The sequence below is a fragment of the Muscardinus avellanarius genome, assembly GCF_963383645.1.
Source record: "Muscardinus avellanarius genome assembly, chromosome: 15".
Classification (NCBI taxonomy): Eukaryota; Metazoa; Chordata; class Mammalia; order Rodentia; family Gliridae; genus Muscardinus; species Muscardinus avellanarius.
The window spans coordinates 7,372,098-7,389,743 of record NC_137801.1 but is presented as its reverse complement, the minus strand read 5'-3'; the positions used below and the strand labels follow the sequence as shown (position 1 = coordinate 7,389,743).

The window sequence follows — 17,646 nt, the reverse complement described above, 5'->3', positions numbered from 1 at the left end:
AGCCCATTCATTCGTTCTGCAGCCGGACGACTTAGAAATGGGAAGACAGGAGGCCACCTAGCAGTCACCCACAGGGACCATCTGATGTAACAGAGACCACGACATCGCCAAAGAGAACGAGAAAGGCGCTGTGTTGCCGCCTAAGGCCGAGCATTGTGAGGCAAAGGGGAGGAGCGAGTCATACATGGTGTTTAGAGTTAGGGTCACATTTTTTTTGTGTGTGTGATACTGGGGTTCCTGGAAACCCTTCTACCTTCGGGCTACACTCCCAGACCTATTTTTTATATTTTTATATGGAAACAGGGTCTCTTAAGCCAGCACGGCTGGCTTCGAACCTGCGCCATCCTCCTGTCTCCGCCTCTCAAACACGGGGATTAAAAGCGTGCGTCACCACGCCCGGCAAGGTCGCATTTTTGTAAAAAGCAAAACAAGCAAGCTTGCGCATGCATCAGAAAATTTGGAACAATCTGCGTTGCATTGTTGAAATGGTGTCCCTTGAGAAGTGGGACTGCAGAGACTGATTCTGATTTCTTAAAAAATAACCAGCACAGAGCCAGGTGTGGTGGTGCACACCTGTAATCCCAGTACTTGGGAGGCTGAGACAGGATAATCACAGGTTCAAGGCCAACCTCAGCAACTCAGTGAGACCCTGTTTCAAAAGTAAGAATAAAATAGCCGAGCGTAGTGGTGCACGCTTGTAATCCCAGCATTTGGGAGGCTGAGACAAGAGGATCCAGTTTCACGGACAGCCTCACCTACTTAGTGAGGCCCTTTGCAACTCAGTGAGACCCTGTTTCTAAATAAAGAATAAAGCCAGGCGTGGTGGCGCATGCTTGTAATCCCAGCGCTTGGGAGGCCGAGACAGGATGATCCCACAGGTTCGAAGTCAGCCTCAGCTACTTAGGGAGGCTGAGAACGGTCTCGCCTTCCTTCCCACGGGAGGGCAAGACACCTCTCAGCCCTGCTGACTCTGGGATCCTGTGCTCCAAGAACTCCACAGCTACCCCTGCCCTTGGGGTAAGAGATCATCTGAGATTTGTTCCCCTTCTCCTGCAACCACAAGCCAGGAAATTCCTGCTGAGCAGGGCCCTGGGGCCCCTGCAGGCAGCAGAAAGGTGAGTTGGAGCTTCCCAGACCCAGCCAGGAGTCTGCAGGCACTAATGACTGCAGCGCCTGGAACACAGCATGTCTCTGGGGGCTTCTGCCTGCAAACCTGCCCTGCAGACTGCGAAGGGCTCAGAGTGTGTTGAGCAGCCATAGTAGCTGAGCTTTCCCCAGGCTAACCTCGGCCAGGAGCAGCATGCCCTGGCTGCGCCTCTTTTATGGAAATAAGGCAGGTCTCCTCCATCCTATGCCCTCTAGAAGACAGAGACAAGACTCCAGGTTCCCGACAGCAAGTCTACGTAATACCCCTTCCCCAGATTCTCTGGAAATTTTTGGCAAAAGCAGGATATAGTTGGTTTGATTGTGAGAAACTACCCAGGAGCCTGGGGGAGCGGGCCAGCAGGCCACAGGGCAGGGCCGAGGGCGTTTCCAGGGCTCAGGAGCAAGAATAACAGTAACTTCCATCTGGAGAGTTTCCCTCAGTCCTCAGGAAGGGATTTGGCACGGATTCGCCGGGTGATTAACAAGCAAGACCAAGTCTCTGGCGGCTGGGGAAGCCGAGGCTCGAGCAGGCAAGACTGCCCAGGTCACTTGGCTGGCAGCTGCAGCATCAGCAACAGCGCCCTGTCTCCATCCTCTGCTCCAGGAGCTGAGATGCCCCTACGGAGAGCCAAAAGCCCCAAACGCCCCAGGTCTGACTGTTCTTGGGCGTCCAGATGGAAGGAGCCACGCGGAAGGAGCACCCTGCCTGAGAAGCCGCCCAGAAACTCCTTCACAGGGTGGCAGGTGACTCACGGAGCCCCGGGTGCCTCGCCCCAGCCTTTGTCTTTCTGCTGCCACTTCTGCCAAGCAAGGGACAATGAAATCCAAGCACCCTGAAGCAGAGACATCAGGAAAGCATGACTAGAGTGGCTTGCTGCACCTAAAACCAAAGTCCAAGGGGCTTCTAGCAGGATGCTCTCTACGGGAAATATAGCCACGCACACACTTTTTTTTTTTTTTTTCCAGTACTGGGGATAGAACCCAGGAGGATTCTACCTCCGAGCTACACCTCGAGCCCTATTTTATTTTTTTTATTTTGAAACAGGATCTCACTGAGTTTCAAAGAGTCTCACTAAGTAGCTGAGGCTAACCTCAAACCGCAATCCTCCTGTGTCTGCCTCTCAAATGCCGGGATGACAAGTGTACGCCACCACGCCCAGCTTGCATCTTTCTTTTTTTCTCTCTTCTTGTTTTATTTTTGTAGTACTGGGGATTGAACCTGGGAGCATTCTACCTCCAAGCTACACCCCCAGCCCTATTTTTTATTCTTTATTTTGAAAGAGGGTCTCACTGAGTTGCAGAGGGCCTCATTAAGTAGCTGAGGCTGTCCGCGAACCACAATCCTCCTGTGTCAGCCTCCCAAGCACTGGGATTACAAGAGTGCTCTACCATGCCTGGCTCACATCACACTTTCAATACCAACCCTGCTTTTCTCAGAAACTGCAAGCTGAAATAGTGAACTGACCTATGAAAACAGGATCCGTCAGAGCTAAGGATGGACGCTGATCGGGGGAAAGAAGGCAGCCCAGCCAGCTCTCAGCCTTATGGGGTTAACATTAATTCTAGTTGAAAAGTAAGCTAGTCTTAGCAGGGCACAGTGGTGCACACCTGGAATCCCAGTCCTTGGGAGGTTGAGACTGGAGGATCGTGGTTCACAGACAGCCTCAGCTACTTAGTGAGGCCCTTTGCAACTTAGTGAGAGCCTGTTTCAAAATAAAGAATAAAAAAATAGGGCAGGGGGAGCCGGGCGTGGTGGCGCACGCTTGTAATCCCCACTCTTGGGAGGCTGAGACAGGAGGATTGCACGGGTTTGAAGCCAGCCTCAGCTACTTAGTGAGGCTCTCAGCAACTTAGTGAGACCCTGTTTCCAAATAAAATATATATATATAAAAAAGGTCTGGGAATATAGCCCGGAGGTAGAAAACCTCTGGGTTCCAACCCCAGTACCACACACACACAAAAAAAAAATAGGGCAGGGGGTGTAGCTCAGAGGTCAAATGCCCCTGGGTTCCATCCCAGACCCGCAAAAAATTAAAAAAAAAAGAAAAGGGCTGGGGGTGTAGTTTAGAGAATGCCCCTGGGTTCAATATCCAGTACCCCAAAAAAATAGTGAGCTTGTGTTCTGGGAGTGAGACAACAGAGCAGGGAGGCTGGGACAGTCACCCCAGCCTCCTGAGACCATGTGGTCTGAGACCATGTGGTCAGCAACTGCCAGCTGGTGCCAGGCCCAGTGGGGTCTGCAGCAACGTGAAAATCATCTGAGAGGCTCTCCACATCATGAGAGACCTACTGCAGTGTTAGAGGCAAAAGCATGGTGCTGTACACCTGTTACCCCGGCACTTGGGAGGCTGCGACAGGAGGACTGCAGGTTTGAGGACAACCTAAGCAATGTAGCAAGGCTCCCAGCAACGTAGCAAGACTCTTATTTCAAAATAAAAAGCGAGTCGGGCGTGGTGGCGCACGCTCATAATCCCAGCATTTGGGAGGCTGAGACAGGAGGATCCGGGTTCACAGCCAGCCTCCGCTACTTAGTGAGGCCCTCTGCAACTTAGAGAGACCCTGTTTAAAATAAAGAATAAAAAATGGGGCTAGGGGTGTAGCTCGGAGGGAGAATGCCCCTGGGTTCCACCCTCCCCCCAGTAACACACATAAACAAATAAACAAAAAAAAAAACCCCATAAAGTCAACCTATGGTCAAAGACAGTGTGCCCTGGGGACACACGGGTGATCAGGGATCCCTGTTCTGAGCTCAGCTCCCTTGAGGGGTGCTACCTTAGGACCCTACATCTCTGAGGTCTCCTGGCAGTTTAGGAACAGCTGGGTCCTCCCTACTCATCTGGGCTAAAAAAAGACCAGGACACGTTGGTTTCAGTTCTGGAAACTGAACAAGCGTCAGCCCACCAGGCAGCCCAGGTGCTGCGCCCCTCCGCGGGGTGCTGGGCTCCGGGGTGCACAGTGAAGGACGCCCGGGCCCAACGTGTAGCCATCCAGGGCCGTGAAAGCCAAGGCCAGGGCCGGGCAAGGCGCAGAAATGGCACCATGGATGACTGAAAAGCACTTGAAAATATGTTTACTCTGGCTGGGCATCCAAGAAATACACATTAGGCCAATCATACATTCTCCTCCTTTTGCTGGGTAAATGGACAAAGTTTCTTAAAGGCACTTAATTGACAGGAGTATGAGGAAAGGGCCCGCTCTTGCAACCCTGTGGAAACAATTTAGTAATATGTACAAACAGCTTAAATACGTCTCTGTCCTTGAGCCGATAATTCCTTCCTTCTCTCTCTTTTGTGGTAGTGGGGATCGAGCCCAGGGGAAACTTGGGCTTTCTATCCAGGGGTGTAATTTGAGTTGATTTTAATACCTTTTTTGAAGCGTTGCAATTACACAACATAGTGAGATTCGAAGCGGTGCATTCACACAGGCACATTATCACTTGGTACATTTTAGGGATGAAACCTTAGCATAACCGGTAATATAGACAGAGTTGACACAGAGATATGAAAATGTCAAAAATAATACCAGAGGGCAAGGACGGTTCATTCACTCAGTGAGTCGATTTTAACTGAATGAAGTGTGCATTTTATCACTGTAAGAAAATGGAGCAAGCCGGGGGTGGTGGTGCACGCCTCTGAGTCCAGTATGTGGGAAGCTAAGACAGGAGGATCGCAGGTTTAAGGACAGACTCAGCAACTTAGTGAGACCCTTGGCAATTGAGCTAGACCCTCTTTCAAAACAAGTAAAAATGGCTGAGAGTGTAGCTCAGACATAGAAGGTGCCTGGTTCAATCCTCTGTACAAGAAGGAGGAAGAAGAACAGGAGGTAGAGAAGAGGAAGAAAAAGAAAAAGAAGTAGTCGTCGTCATCATCTTCGTAGTAGTAGTAGTAGAAGGAGGTTTCCCCCTATTAAAAAATCCTTATCACAGAATTGCAGTTCTTAGACAGCCTCAACTACTTAGTGAGGCCCTCAGCAACTTAATGAGACCCTATTTCAAAATAAAAAATAAGAAATAGAGCTGAGGGTTTAGCTTGGAGGTAATCTGCCCCTGGGTTCCATTCCCAGTTTTGCAAACAAAAAGAAAAAAAGAATCCGTAGCTTGCTCACTTTCTGTCATTCACATGTCCTGTGACTGCCACACAGGGGGCAGAGGAAGGGCCTCTGCTACCGAGGAGGGTGGGACTTGTTTGAGAACACAGTTCCTTAGTGGCTAACCGGGCCAAAATGGGCATTCCAGGCCAGCTTCCTGTTCCCAGCCTCAACTACAGAGTAATCGATTGATATTTTTATGGTACTGAGAATTGAACCCAGAAACATTCTATCTCTGGGCTATTTTATTTATTATTATTATTATTATTATTATTATTATTTATTGTTTATTTTGAAGAAAGGTTCTACTAAGCTGCAGAAGGCTGGCCATGAACCTATGATCCTCCTGTCTTAATCTCCTAAGTACTGGGTTGATTAAATTTTTAATAACAGTGCTTTTTGTAAAACTTCTCATTTACATTTTCTTATTTATTTATTTATTTATTTATTTATTTATGTTGGTGCTGGTGATTGAACCCAAGGGCATTCTACCTCCAAGCTAGACCCCCACCCCTATAATTTTTATCTTTTATTTTGAAACAAGGTCTCATTTATAGCAAATGCATTGATGTTGATTGATGAGAAGTCTCTCACATGAATGACAGTGGAGTCAATATGGCGGCTGGGGAGGAGAGAGATGTCTCTTCTCCCCCAAGCTTCCACTAGCATCTTGCTTTTATTGAGGGTTATAACTAAAACATTATAAGAAATTACTAACCACAGGAAATAGTAACGCAATCATGGGGCGAGTGAGGGAATAACACAGGGTAAACAAGAAAGCTGCCAGGGTCTTTGCTTATTGGTCAGGATCCCTGGCTACCAGTCCTATTTGGTCCTTGGAAACTTGTCTGCGTGCACACAGTTCCCACTTGGGTGGGCAGTTTGTGCCCCTCCTAAGACGAACAGAGGTGACCTCAAAGTAGATGACTAATACTGCTCCCAACACTAAGTCGCGGAGGGCCTCACTAAGTTGCTGAGCACTGGGGTTACAAGCGTGTACCACTGTGCCAAGCTATCACTTGTCTATTTGCCCTAAGAGTGTTTTAAAAATCAAAAGAAAGCAAGCTGCATGTGCTGATGTACATCTGTGATGCCAGTACCTAGGAGGCTGCGACAAGAGGATCACAGGATCAAGGACGGCCCCAGTAACTTAGCAAAACCCTATTTCCAAATAAAGAATTAAAAAGGACTGGGGGTATAATTCAGAAGTAGAAAGTTCCTGTGTTCAATGCCCAGTACCAAAATAATAATAATAATAATAATAATAATAATAACAACAACAACAACAACAACAACATCAACAACAACAATTAGAAAGAAGGAAAATAAACGACCAATGAGGAAAACATTTTTTCAACCCTGTAGAGGCCATTGGGCCCTCCTGGAAGCCACCCCAGCCACACATGCTGGGGGCTCACACACATTAGCTGGGGGCACCTTCTGGGGCCCCATCAACACACACTTCCTAGCAAGTCTGCAGAGCATGTATTTCTCTTCTTGGTTTCTTGTAAAATGTCCTGGCCTGCTGAGCATGGTGGCACACACTTGCAATCCCAGTACTTGGGAGGCTACGACAGGAGGATCACAAGTTCATAGCCAGCCTCAACAACTTAGGCCCTCCACACTTAGTGAGACCCTGTTTCAAAATAAAATAGGACTAGAAGTATAGCTCAGAGGCAGAATGCCCCTGGTTTCAACCCCCAGTACCATTAAAAAAAAAAAAAATGTCTTGGTCTTCCATCTGCAGGAAGTATCCAAAATAGGTGAATCCAGAGAGATAGCAGGTGGGCTAATGGTTGCTTGTGCCTGGGAAATGAGGCCTGCCCATGCCTGCCAACAGGTGCAGGACTTCTTTTTGGGGTAATGAAGGTCTTCTGGAATCAGATGGTAGTGATGGCTGCATTATTTTATAAATATACTGGAAATGGAGGAGTTACACAGACTGGCAAAATAGACAGTGTGTGAACTATCTCTCAATTTTCATAAAACAGCCTGTCCTTCCCTTGGCTTCAAGGGTGGAGATGGCGTTGGATGGGCTGCCCAGGACTGGTCTGCCCTTAGGCTGAGGACAACCCCTTTTCCACAGCTCCTTGGCAACCTGGAACCCTTGACTCCATCGCTGCCATTTTGTTGTTGCGGGGACTGAACCCAGGCGTGTTCTATCTCTCAGCTACACCCCCAGCCCTTTTGATTTTAATTTTGAAGCAGGGTCTAGATAAATTGCTGAGGCTTGCCCGGAAACTGAGATTCTGCTGTCTTGGCCCCCTCGTTACTGGGATTATACATGTGTATCACCATGCCTGGATCAACTATCTTTTTTATAGTTCCCCCCAAATCTGTCCAAGCCTTGCCCTGGGTTACCATCCTAGACAGTTCACGTCCTCTCTCTCCAGTTTCCCTTCAACAGACTCCTCTCTGCGCTCTGTGTGTGTATATATGTATGTATGTGTATGTGTTTTACTGGGGCTCAAATCCAGGGGCATTCTATCACCAAGCTACATCCAGTCCTATGTATGTATGTATGTATGTATGTATGTATGTATGTATGTATTTATTGTGTACTGGGGATGGAACCCAGGGGCATTCTACCTCTGAGCTACACCCCCAGAACTATTTTTCTATTCTTTCTTTTGAAACAGGGTCTCACTGAGTTGCAAAGGACCTCACTAAGTAGCTAAGGCTGTTGGTGAAATGCCATCCTCCTGTCTCAGCCTCCCGAATGCTAGAATTACAAGCGTGTGCCACCACGCCCGGCTTATTATTTTTTTAAAACAGGGCCTCACCAGGTTGCTGAGAATCTTGTTAAATTGCTGAAGCTGGTCCTGAACCCGTGCTCCTCCTGTCTCAGCCTCCTGAGTAGCGGGATTACAGGTGTACACCACCATGCTCCGCTCTGCTTTCCCTCTTGACCCCAAACTGGCCCCACAGAGGAATTTCGCTAAAATCCCACCTGCTAGCACAGCACTGCACGGCTTAAACTACGTCAGTGCTTCCTGACAGGTTCAAATCCCGGTGATCAAACTCCTGAGCAGATTTACAAGAAACGCACTTGCCCAGCCTCATCTTTTGCTAGCTGCCCCAACCTTTGCCCTTCCTGAACCTGCCCTTGGGAGCCACCTGGGAGATCCTGAGTCACCAGGATGCTGCTCACCTTTTACAGCAGTCCAAGGACACCCTGCGCTAGGCGAGTCATCCCTAACATGGACCATACAGTGTTGCTAACACCCCAGTGTGGGGCTCCTGGCACCCAATAAAAATGTACCAATGCCAATTATGTGCCATGGAATGTTACGGGCAACAGAAGGGACAAAGGTGACCACAGTGGCCACCTCGTGGGGCTTCCACGTGTTGTCCAGGACCGAGACTGTCTTTTACTCATTGAGGATGTGAAACTTTCAGAGGCGGGTGTGGTGGCACACACTTGTAATCCCTAGTACTTTGGAGGCTGAGACTGGAGGACTGCAGGCACACGGCCAGCCTCAGCCACTTGGTGAGGCCCTCTGCAACTTACTGAGACCCTGTTTCAAAATAAAGAATAAAATGGGGCTGGAAGTATAGCTAGAAGGTAGACTGCCAGCCGGGCGTGGTGGCGCACGCTTGTAATCCCCGCGCTTGGGAGGCAGAGACAGGAGGATCGCGCAGGTTCGAAGCTAGCCGCGCGCGCTGGCTTAGGAGACCCTGTTTCCAAATAAAAATATAAAAATAGGTCTGGGAGTGTAGCCCAGAGGTAGAAGGGCTTCCAGGAACCCCAGTACCAAAAAAAAAAAAAAAAAAAAAAAAAAGAAGGTAGACTGCCCTTGGGTTCCACCCCCAGTACCACAAAATTAATAATTATATTAGTAATGATTGATGATGATGATGATGATGACGGACAACTCCTTTATTGCTTTTTTAATTCTTTTTTTATGTGTGTGTGGTACTGGGGTGGAACCCAGGGGCTTTTCTACCTCTGGGCTATACCCTCAGACCTATTTTATACTTTATTTGGAAACAGGGTCTCACTAAGTTGCTGAGAGCCTCACTAAGTAGCTGAGGCTGGCTTCGAACCTGTGCGATCCTCCTGTCTCAGCCTCCCAAGCGCGGGGATTACAAGTGTGCAGCACCATGCCCAGCCCAGACAATTTCTTTAAAAAAATAGTAAGAGGCCGGGCGTGGTGGCGCACACTACTAATCCCCGCGCTTGGGAGGTGGAGACAGGAGGATCGCACAGGTTTGCAGCCAGCCTCTCTGGCTTAACAGACCCTGTTTCTAAATAAAAGATATTAAAAAAAAATAGGTGTCTGGGAGTGTAGCCCAGAAGTAGAAGGGTTTCCAGGAACCCTAGTACTACCAAAAAAAAAAAAAAAAAAAAGAGTAAGAGGCAATGTTCTCTGCAACTACCAAATCATTAGCACTGGCTTGGGCCACAGCCTGGGACAAGGTCCTCCCCTAAGGCACACCCACCCCACAGGGCAGGACCCTCCTCACATGCTGAGGGCTGAGGGGATGTGTCCGCCCATACTTTGGGTACCTAGGACCCAAACCACCTCAAAGGGTAAGTATCTACTCCAGAAAAATTAAAATGTAGTTCAATAAAAAGACTGTACATGAATGTTCATGACAGTTTGTATCATCTATCTATCTATTTATCTATCTATCTATCTATCTATCTATCTATCTATTTGCAGTACTGGGGATGAAACCAAGGGGCAATCTACCTCTGAACTGCACCCCCAGCCCTATTTTTTACTCCTTATTTTGAAACAGGGTCTCACTGAGTTGCAAAAGGCCTCACTAAGTAGCTGAGGCTGTCCGCAAACCCCAATCCTCCTGTCTCAGCCTCCTGAATGCTGGGATTACAAGCATGTTCCATGATGCCCAGCTATGACAGCTTTACTTACTTATTTATTTCTTTTTGGTAGTGGGGATGGAGCCTAGGGGCATTCTACCTTCAAGCTATATCTCCAACACCGCCCCCCCCTTTTAATTTTGAAACAGGATTTCAATAACTTATTGAGACGCTCACTAAACTGCTGAGGATAGCCTCAAACCTGTGATCCTCCTGCCTTAGCCTCCCAAGTACTGGGATTACAGCGTGCATCACCATGTACAGCTCTAGCTTTATTTTTAACAGCTAACAACCATCTAAATGTCCTTCGACAGATGAATGGCTGAACAAAGTTTGGCTTACTCATAAGCCAAACTTTACTACTGAGCAGTAAAAAAATTATGTATGAGTGAATTCGTTCAAACCACCCACCCTACATGCCACTCCTGAATGGCATGGGGATATAACTGCCTTCTGTGTTTCTATCTTTTTTTTTTTTTTTTTGGTGGTGGTACTGGGGTTCCTGGAAACCCTTCTACCTCCGAGCTACACTCCCAGACCTATTTTTTATATTTTTTATTTGGAAACAGGGTCTCTTAAGCCAGTGAGGCTGGCTTCAAACCAGCACAATCCTCCTGTCTCCGCCTCCCAAGCGGGGATTCATGCAATGACATGGTAATTCTCAAAATGGTTCTGAAAGAGAATACCCAGACAAAAAGAGTATGTGCTACACCACTCCATTTACATACAAGTTCTAAAAATATGTAAATAATCTCATAGCGACAAGAGGCAGACCAGTTCTGAGGGGGATAAGGGAAGAAATTGATTATAAGGGGGCAGAAGAAAGCATTTGGCATGGCAGGCTTATTTGTTATCTTGATTGGTAAGGTTTTCACATATATATGTCAAAACTCATCAATCAAATTCTCCAAAAAAAAAAAATAAGTGATAATTGTGCATCCAATCTACAATTTGAAAGCTGGGTGTGGGGTGCACGCTTGTAATCCCAGCATTTGGGAGGCTGATGATAAGTCGGGTCCCTCCAGGCCCCAACGCGATCCCGCAGCGGGGACAGGAGGCGGAACCCTGGAAGCAGAGATATTGTGAGAATCCAGATGCCTCGAGACTCCAAACATCACGAGACTACAGATGCCGCGAGAGAATCGGCATGCCTGTAAAACATCGGTGCCTCTGATCTACCACGTGACTCAGCCGGCCAATCAGGACTATGCGCAACTCTCTAGATGCGTGCGTGGCCCATCCATCCCTTCCCCCACGGCCGGCTGACTCCCCGGAGGATGCCGGGTTGGGTCTGAATAAAGCAGAGGTCTCTGATAACCCGGTTTTTACCTCCCTCCCAAACTCCCTAACTCTATTTTCATTCTTTCATCTGAAACAAGAGGATGTGGTTCGTGGACAGCCTCAGCTACTTAGTGAGGTCCTCTACAACTCAGTGAGACCTGTTTCAAAAAAAGAATAAAAAGCCAGGCGTGGTGGTACATATTTATAATCCCAGCATTTGGGAGGCTGAGACAGGAGGATCATGGTTTGCAGACAGCCTCAGCTATTTAGTGAAGCTCTTTGCAACCCCGTGAGACCCTGTATCAAAATAAAGAATAAAAAATAGGGCTGAGAGTGTATCTTGGCGGTAGAATGCCCCTAGGTTCCATCCTCAGCACCACACACACACACACACACACAAAAAGAGAATAAAAAGATAGGGTTGGGGGTATAGCTCAGAAGTAGAATGCTCTTGGGTTCCATCCCCAGTACTAAAAAAAAAAAAAAAAAAAAGAGAGAGAGAGAGAGAGAGTTGGGGTGTAGTTCAAAGGTGGAATGCCCTTGAGTTCAACCTCTAGTATGAAGGAAGGAAGGAGGAGTCAACTTCTCAAAGGCAGAAATAGTACCTAATTATCTAATAACATGGCAGAAGAATTAAAAGTGAAAAACAAGCCCTTAATCCTAGTAACTTGGGAGGCTGAGGCAGGAGGATTGTGAGTGTGAAGCAAGCCTGGGAATCTTAGGAAGAACTTTTTCAAATAAAAAAAAATAATAATAAAGAACTGGCGATGTAGCTCAGTGCTAGAGTGCTTGCCTAGCATGTGTGAAGCTCTGAGTTCTATCCCTAATACCACTACCACACACACACACACACAAAAAAAAAAAAAAAAACTAGTAAAAAACAAAAGCAAAAGCAAAAACAAAAAAACTCAACCTTCCAGAAATAAAATAAGAAAATGCAGAATATCTAGAAAAAATATAACAACACATGCCAAAATTTAAATTTTAGCTGGGTGTGGTGACACATGCTTGTAATCCCAGTACTTGGGAGGCTAAGACAGGAGGATCACAGGTTCACGGTCAGCCTCAACTACTTAGTGAGGCCTTCCACAACTTAGTGAGACCCCACTTCCAAATAAATATAAAAAAATATAAGGCTGGGGGTGTAGCTCGGAGGTAGAAAGCCCCTGGGTTCAATCCCCAGTACCACACACACACACAAAAAGTGTTTGAGTTATTTTTCCTGCACAAGTCTTCCAAGTCTGCTGGAAGTCGATTTGGACTAGCCACAGGGTCCCGCGTCCTCAGTGCCTGATAGATGCTTTGAGAGCAGCATCTATCTAAGGAGGGCAGAGGAAGGAGGACAAGCTCGTCCCCCTCACAGGTAGCAGCTATGAGAGTTTAACTCACGGAAGCAGAGAGCAGAGTAGGGGGAAAGGCTGGGGGCTAGAGGAGGTCCCTGAGGGCCTGGCCCACTCTAGCATCCACGATCTCTTCCTCCATCCATTCTGTCATCCATTCAGGCCCTGGGGTGCTGGAGATGTGGGGAATCTGTGAATGGAGAACGGCTCCTGGAGCTTACGGTCCAGCAAGGAAGACCAGCGCTCCCCCAGGAATGTGTCTGGTAGGATGAGGAGAGCCCTGGTGGTGGTGGGCACAGTTCAGAGGATGGACCAGAGGGGGTGACCAGTGCGGGGAGATGTTAATGGGGTGCTGAGAGGTTGAGGGCGGGAGAGCTCGTGGTTCTCACAGCGAGAAGGCCTGCGGGCAGCTCTGCAGAATCCAGGCAGCCCGCAGCACACGCAGGCCCTCCATGGCTATCCTGTCATTGAATCCAACGAAATGGCCCCTGATAAGCTCTCTCTGATCCTGCTGGCACGAGCAGAGAAGAGAAACCTGGCGACTTCTTTAAAATTCGAGTTTGTTTCTCTTTGGACTGTCCTTACAAGAACTCTCTGGCACCACTCGGCAGACATCCACACCCAGGTTTGTAATCTCTGATCAGCCAACCTTCGGCTGGCTTCACAGGACCACGTGGGCAAAGAAAAAAACTTAGTCCACCAGACAGGTGACACCGAGGGGCAAGTGGCAGTCAGCAATGTACCACAGAAACCCACGGGGCAGAGCTGAACGCCCGAGCACCTGCAAAACGCAGTATTTCAACCTGCACCACAGAACAGGCTAAGACCCGGAGAAGGGTGCAGACGTTTACAGCGAGGGCTTAAAAGATCAAAACATTGGGCTTCTCAAACGGTCATGAATTACATTATAAACAGAATAAAGTAATACCAGTAGCACGGAGGAATCAGTCAAAAACGAATGGGAAAACTCCGGGAGGCAAAAAGCTGCCTTCCAGCTACATGGAAACACACTCCAGTCCCCAAGTAAATAAATAATAAAAGGATATAGAAACAATACACCTTGAAAACTCTTGTCCCTTCTCTGTCCTCCTGGGCAGAAGCAGCGCTGACAGGTTTTTGCTGCCTGGGTTACAGGCCCAGCTAGCATTTATTTATGTAATAACACTTGAGTGCTTTTCAAAGGAGCGGGAAGCTGTTCTGGCTTTATCAGTATACCCCCTTCTCCTACCCAATGCTGGCTTCAAGACACCCTAGAAACGAGAACACGGAGGTCTCCTACCAAGCTACTTTTTCATTTTCTCCTGATAGAAAAACTCTTGGCAATATACACCCACAAAGGAAAGCCGAAACAATGCACGGTGATTTCCACTCTCACCACACCTAGTCACTGTTTTTAAAAAACACTTTAGTGTGCACAGGTTCTGTGTTTCACAAGGATAGCCCTCGACTTGCTTGTGCACTCATTTGTAAGTTTTTCTCTCTTATTTATTATTATTATTATTATTAGTAGTAGTAGTAGTAGTAGTAGTAGTAGTAGTAGTAGTATTTGCGGTACCGGGATGGAACCGAGGGGCTTTCTACCCCTGGGCTATTTCTACTCCCAGACCTATTTTATACTTTATTTGGAAACAGGGTTGCTGAGAGCCTCACTAAATAGCTGAGGCTGGCTTCGAACTTGTGCAATCCTCCTGTCTCAACCTCCCAAGCACAGAGATTACAAGCGTGCGCCACCATGTCCAGCTATTTTAATTTTTTAAACCAGAGATGTAATCCAGGGTCACCTGACTTCTGAGCTTACCCCCAGCCATGCGGCCGGCATGAGAAGAGCTCACACTTCTTACGTGAATGTTTCTCTACCTGAATGAACCTTGCCACTGTGGTTTGTCAGCGCTGCCTGAGAACACGCACGGCAGTCTCCAGCCTAGGGTGGGGGCTGCCCGGGAGGATGTCATCTGTGAGACGCCCTGCCTACACCTGGCAGTGTTTGATTATTTGATTAGTGCTCCTCTGTCTTCTCAGCTCGACCTAGTGAGACTCAGCTACTTAGTGAGACCCTTTGAAATTAAATGAGATCCTGTTTCAAAATAAAGAATAAAAGCCGGGCGTGGTGGCGCACGCTTGTAATCCCCGCGCTTGGGAGGCTGAGACAGGAGTCCCGTCAGACCTCTCTGCAGTTCAGAGCAGCTCTAGGCAAGAGCCCGCATCTGGGGATGCAGCCACTTCTTCCTGGATGACCACCTTTCATAGGATACACCCTAGGATTGGATGATACTTTTATTCCCTTCCACTGAAAGCAGAGGGATGGCCACTGCGATAAAACTCAGGGCACCGTGCATGCTAGGCCAGTGCTCTACCACTGGGCTACAGCCCCAGCCCTTGGACTTTTCTTTTCTGTCTTGAGGATTGAACCCAGGGGCATTCTACCTCTGTGCTAGACCCTGGGCCTATTTTATTGTTTGTTTGTTTATTTATTTATTTATTTATTTGTTTGTTTGTTTTGCAGTACTGGGGATGGAACCCAGGGGCATTCTACCTCCGAGCTACACCCCCAGCCCTAGTTTTTATTCTTTATTTTGAAACAGGGTCTCACTGGGTTGTAAAGGGTCTCACTAAGTAGTAGCTGAGGCTGTCTGCGAACTGCAATCCTACTGTCTCAGCCTCCCAAGTACTGGGATTACAGGTGTGCACCACCATGACTGGCCATTTGTTTTAATCAAGTGAAGACACTTGTTAAATAACAGATTATTATCTGTACCACAATACGAGATTGTTAGTACTTTAAAACTAGCTAATAAGCTGGGCGTGGTGTTGCATACTTGTAATCCCAGCACTTGGGAAGCCGATCCAGGTTATCGGCCAGCCTCAGCTACTTAGTGAGACCCTTTGCAATTAAATGACATCGTGTTTCAAAATAAAGAATAAAAAATAGGGCTGGGGTGTAGCTCGGAGGTAGACTGCCTCTGGGTTCAATCCCAGCACCAAAAAAAAAAAAAAAAAAAATCTACCTAATAGAAATTGTGCTTGGTAGTGCACACTTGAAATCCCAGTACTTGGGAGGCTAAGACCAGAGTATCACAGGTTCGAAGCCAGCCTCAGCTACAACTTGAGGCCCTCTGTAACTTAGTAAGTCCCTGTTTTAAAATAAAGAATAAAAAGGAGGGCGGGGGATATAGCCGGGGTGGTGGTGCATGCTTGTAATCCCAGCACTTGGGAGGCTGAGACCTGAGGATCACTTGTTTGCAACCAGCCTCTGCAACTTAGTGAGACCCTGTTTCAAAATAAAGAATAAAAATAGGGCAGGGAGTATAGCTCAAGAGGTAGAATGCCCCTGGGTTCCATCCCCAGACCGGCAAAAAAAAAAAAAAAAAAAATAGGGCTGGGGGTGTATAGCTTGGAGGTAGACTGCTGCTGGGTTCAATCTCTAATTCTGCAAAAAAGAAAAAAAAAAGAGAAAGAAAGAAAGAAAGAAAGAAAGAAAGAAAGAAAGAAAGAAAGAAAGAAAGAAGGAAAGAGAGAAAGAACTATCTAATAGATAAATTAGAGCAAATCCAGACAATATATATCATCATGGAATAGTGGAATAGTTAATGGTAAGATTATATTTATAAAATAAGAGGGAAAAAATTTACAAAAAATAAATGATGTGGTCTTTTATTACAATATGTATGCATAAATAATATTTGTTTTGAAAAAAATGTATGACTGTACTGTAAACAATGTAATAGTAGGTGCCTCTGGAGAGCATAATCGTGAGTGATTTCATTTTCACTTCTATGAACTATAAATGTTTCCTAATTTTTTTTCAGAACCGGGGATTGGACCCAGGGGCATTCTACCTCCGAGCTACACCCCCAGCCCTATTTTTCTATTCTTTATTTTGAAACAGAGTCTCACTAAGTTGCGGAGGGCTTCACAAATTGCTGAGGTTAGCTGTAATCCAACTGGGATCGCAAGTACTGGGATTACAAGCGTGCATCACCACACCTGCTTTTCCTAATTATTATATATAAATTTCTAATAATTTTTTTTATTTTTATTTTTGGTGGTACTGGGGGTGGAACCCAGAGGCTTTCTACCTCCAGGCTATACTCCCAGACCTATTTTATATTTTATTTGGAAACAAGGTCTCACTAAGTTGCCGAGAGCCTCACTAAGTAGCTGAGGCTGGCTTCGAACCTGCGCGATCCTCCTGTCTCTGCCTCCCAAGCGCGGGGATTACAAGCGTGAGCCACCACGCCCGGCTCTAATAATTTTTTTTAAATATTATTTTAAGACTCGGTAGTGGCCAGGTATGGTAGCGCATGCCTGTAATCCCAGTATTTAGGAGACTAAGACAGGATAGGAGGTTTGAAGCCAGTCTCAGCAACTTAGCAAGATCCTGAGCAAACTTAGCAAAATCCTGTTTCAAAATAAAAAAATAAAATAGGGCTAAAGGAGAATGCTCCCAGGTTCAGTCTCTCACACCAAAAAAGAAAAAGACTCTACAGTATCTTCTTACACTTTCAGTTGGGAATGTGGATGGGCACAGCTTCTTGGAGGAGTCGTACAGACATTATCTGTAAAACTGCACACACACAGGTGCTCTGAACCAGCATTCCCACTTTAAAGTATTCCACTTCTACACGTGCAGAAAGGAGAAAAGCCGCCACGCTGCTTGCAGCGAAAGACTAGAAAAAGATGTGAACTTCCAACAACAGAGCAGTCAAATAAACGAGGGTACGTGTATTAAAAAGAAAGTGCAGGCCGGTGTGGTGGCACACATCTGTACTTGAAAGGCTGAGACAGGAGGATCGCAGGTTCGAGGACAGCCTCAGCAAGTAGTGAGACTCTCATCAACCTAGTCAGGCCCTGTTTTAAAATAAAACTAAAACATAGGGCTGGGGGTGTAGCTCAGAGGCAGAATGTCCCCTGGGTTCACTCTCCAGTAACACACACACACACACACACACACACACACACACACAC

At 46.9% G+C, this 17,646-nt stretch overlaps 1 protein-coding gene across 3 annotated transcripts in view; it reads right to left on the bottom strand.

Moving 5' to 3' along the window:
• Positions 1 to 17,646, bottom strand: part of ATP6V1C2 (ATPase H+ transporting V1 subunit C2) — a gene marked incomplete at both ends in the record, with an annotated part of 57,619 nt that overhangs the window by 36,156 nt on the left and 3,817 nt on the right. The window lies entirely within an intron of this gene.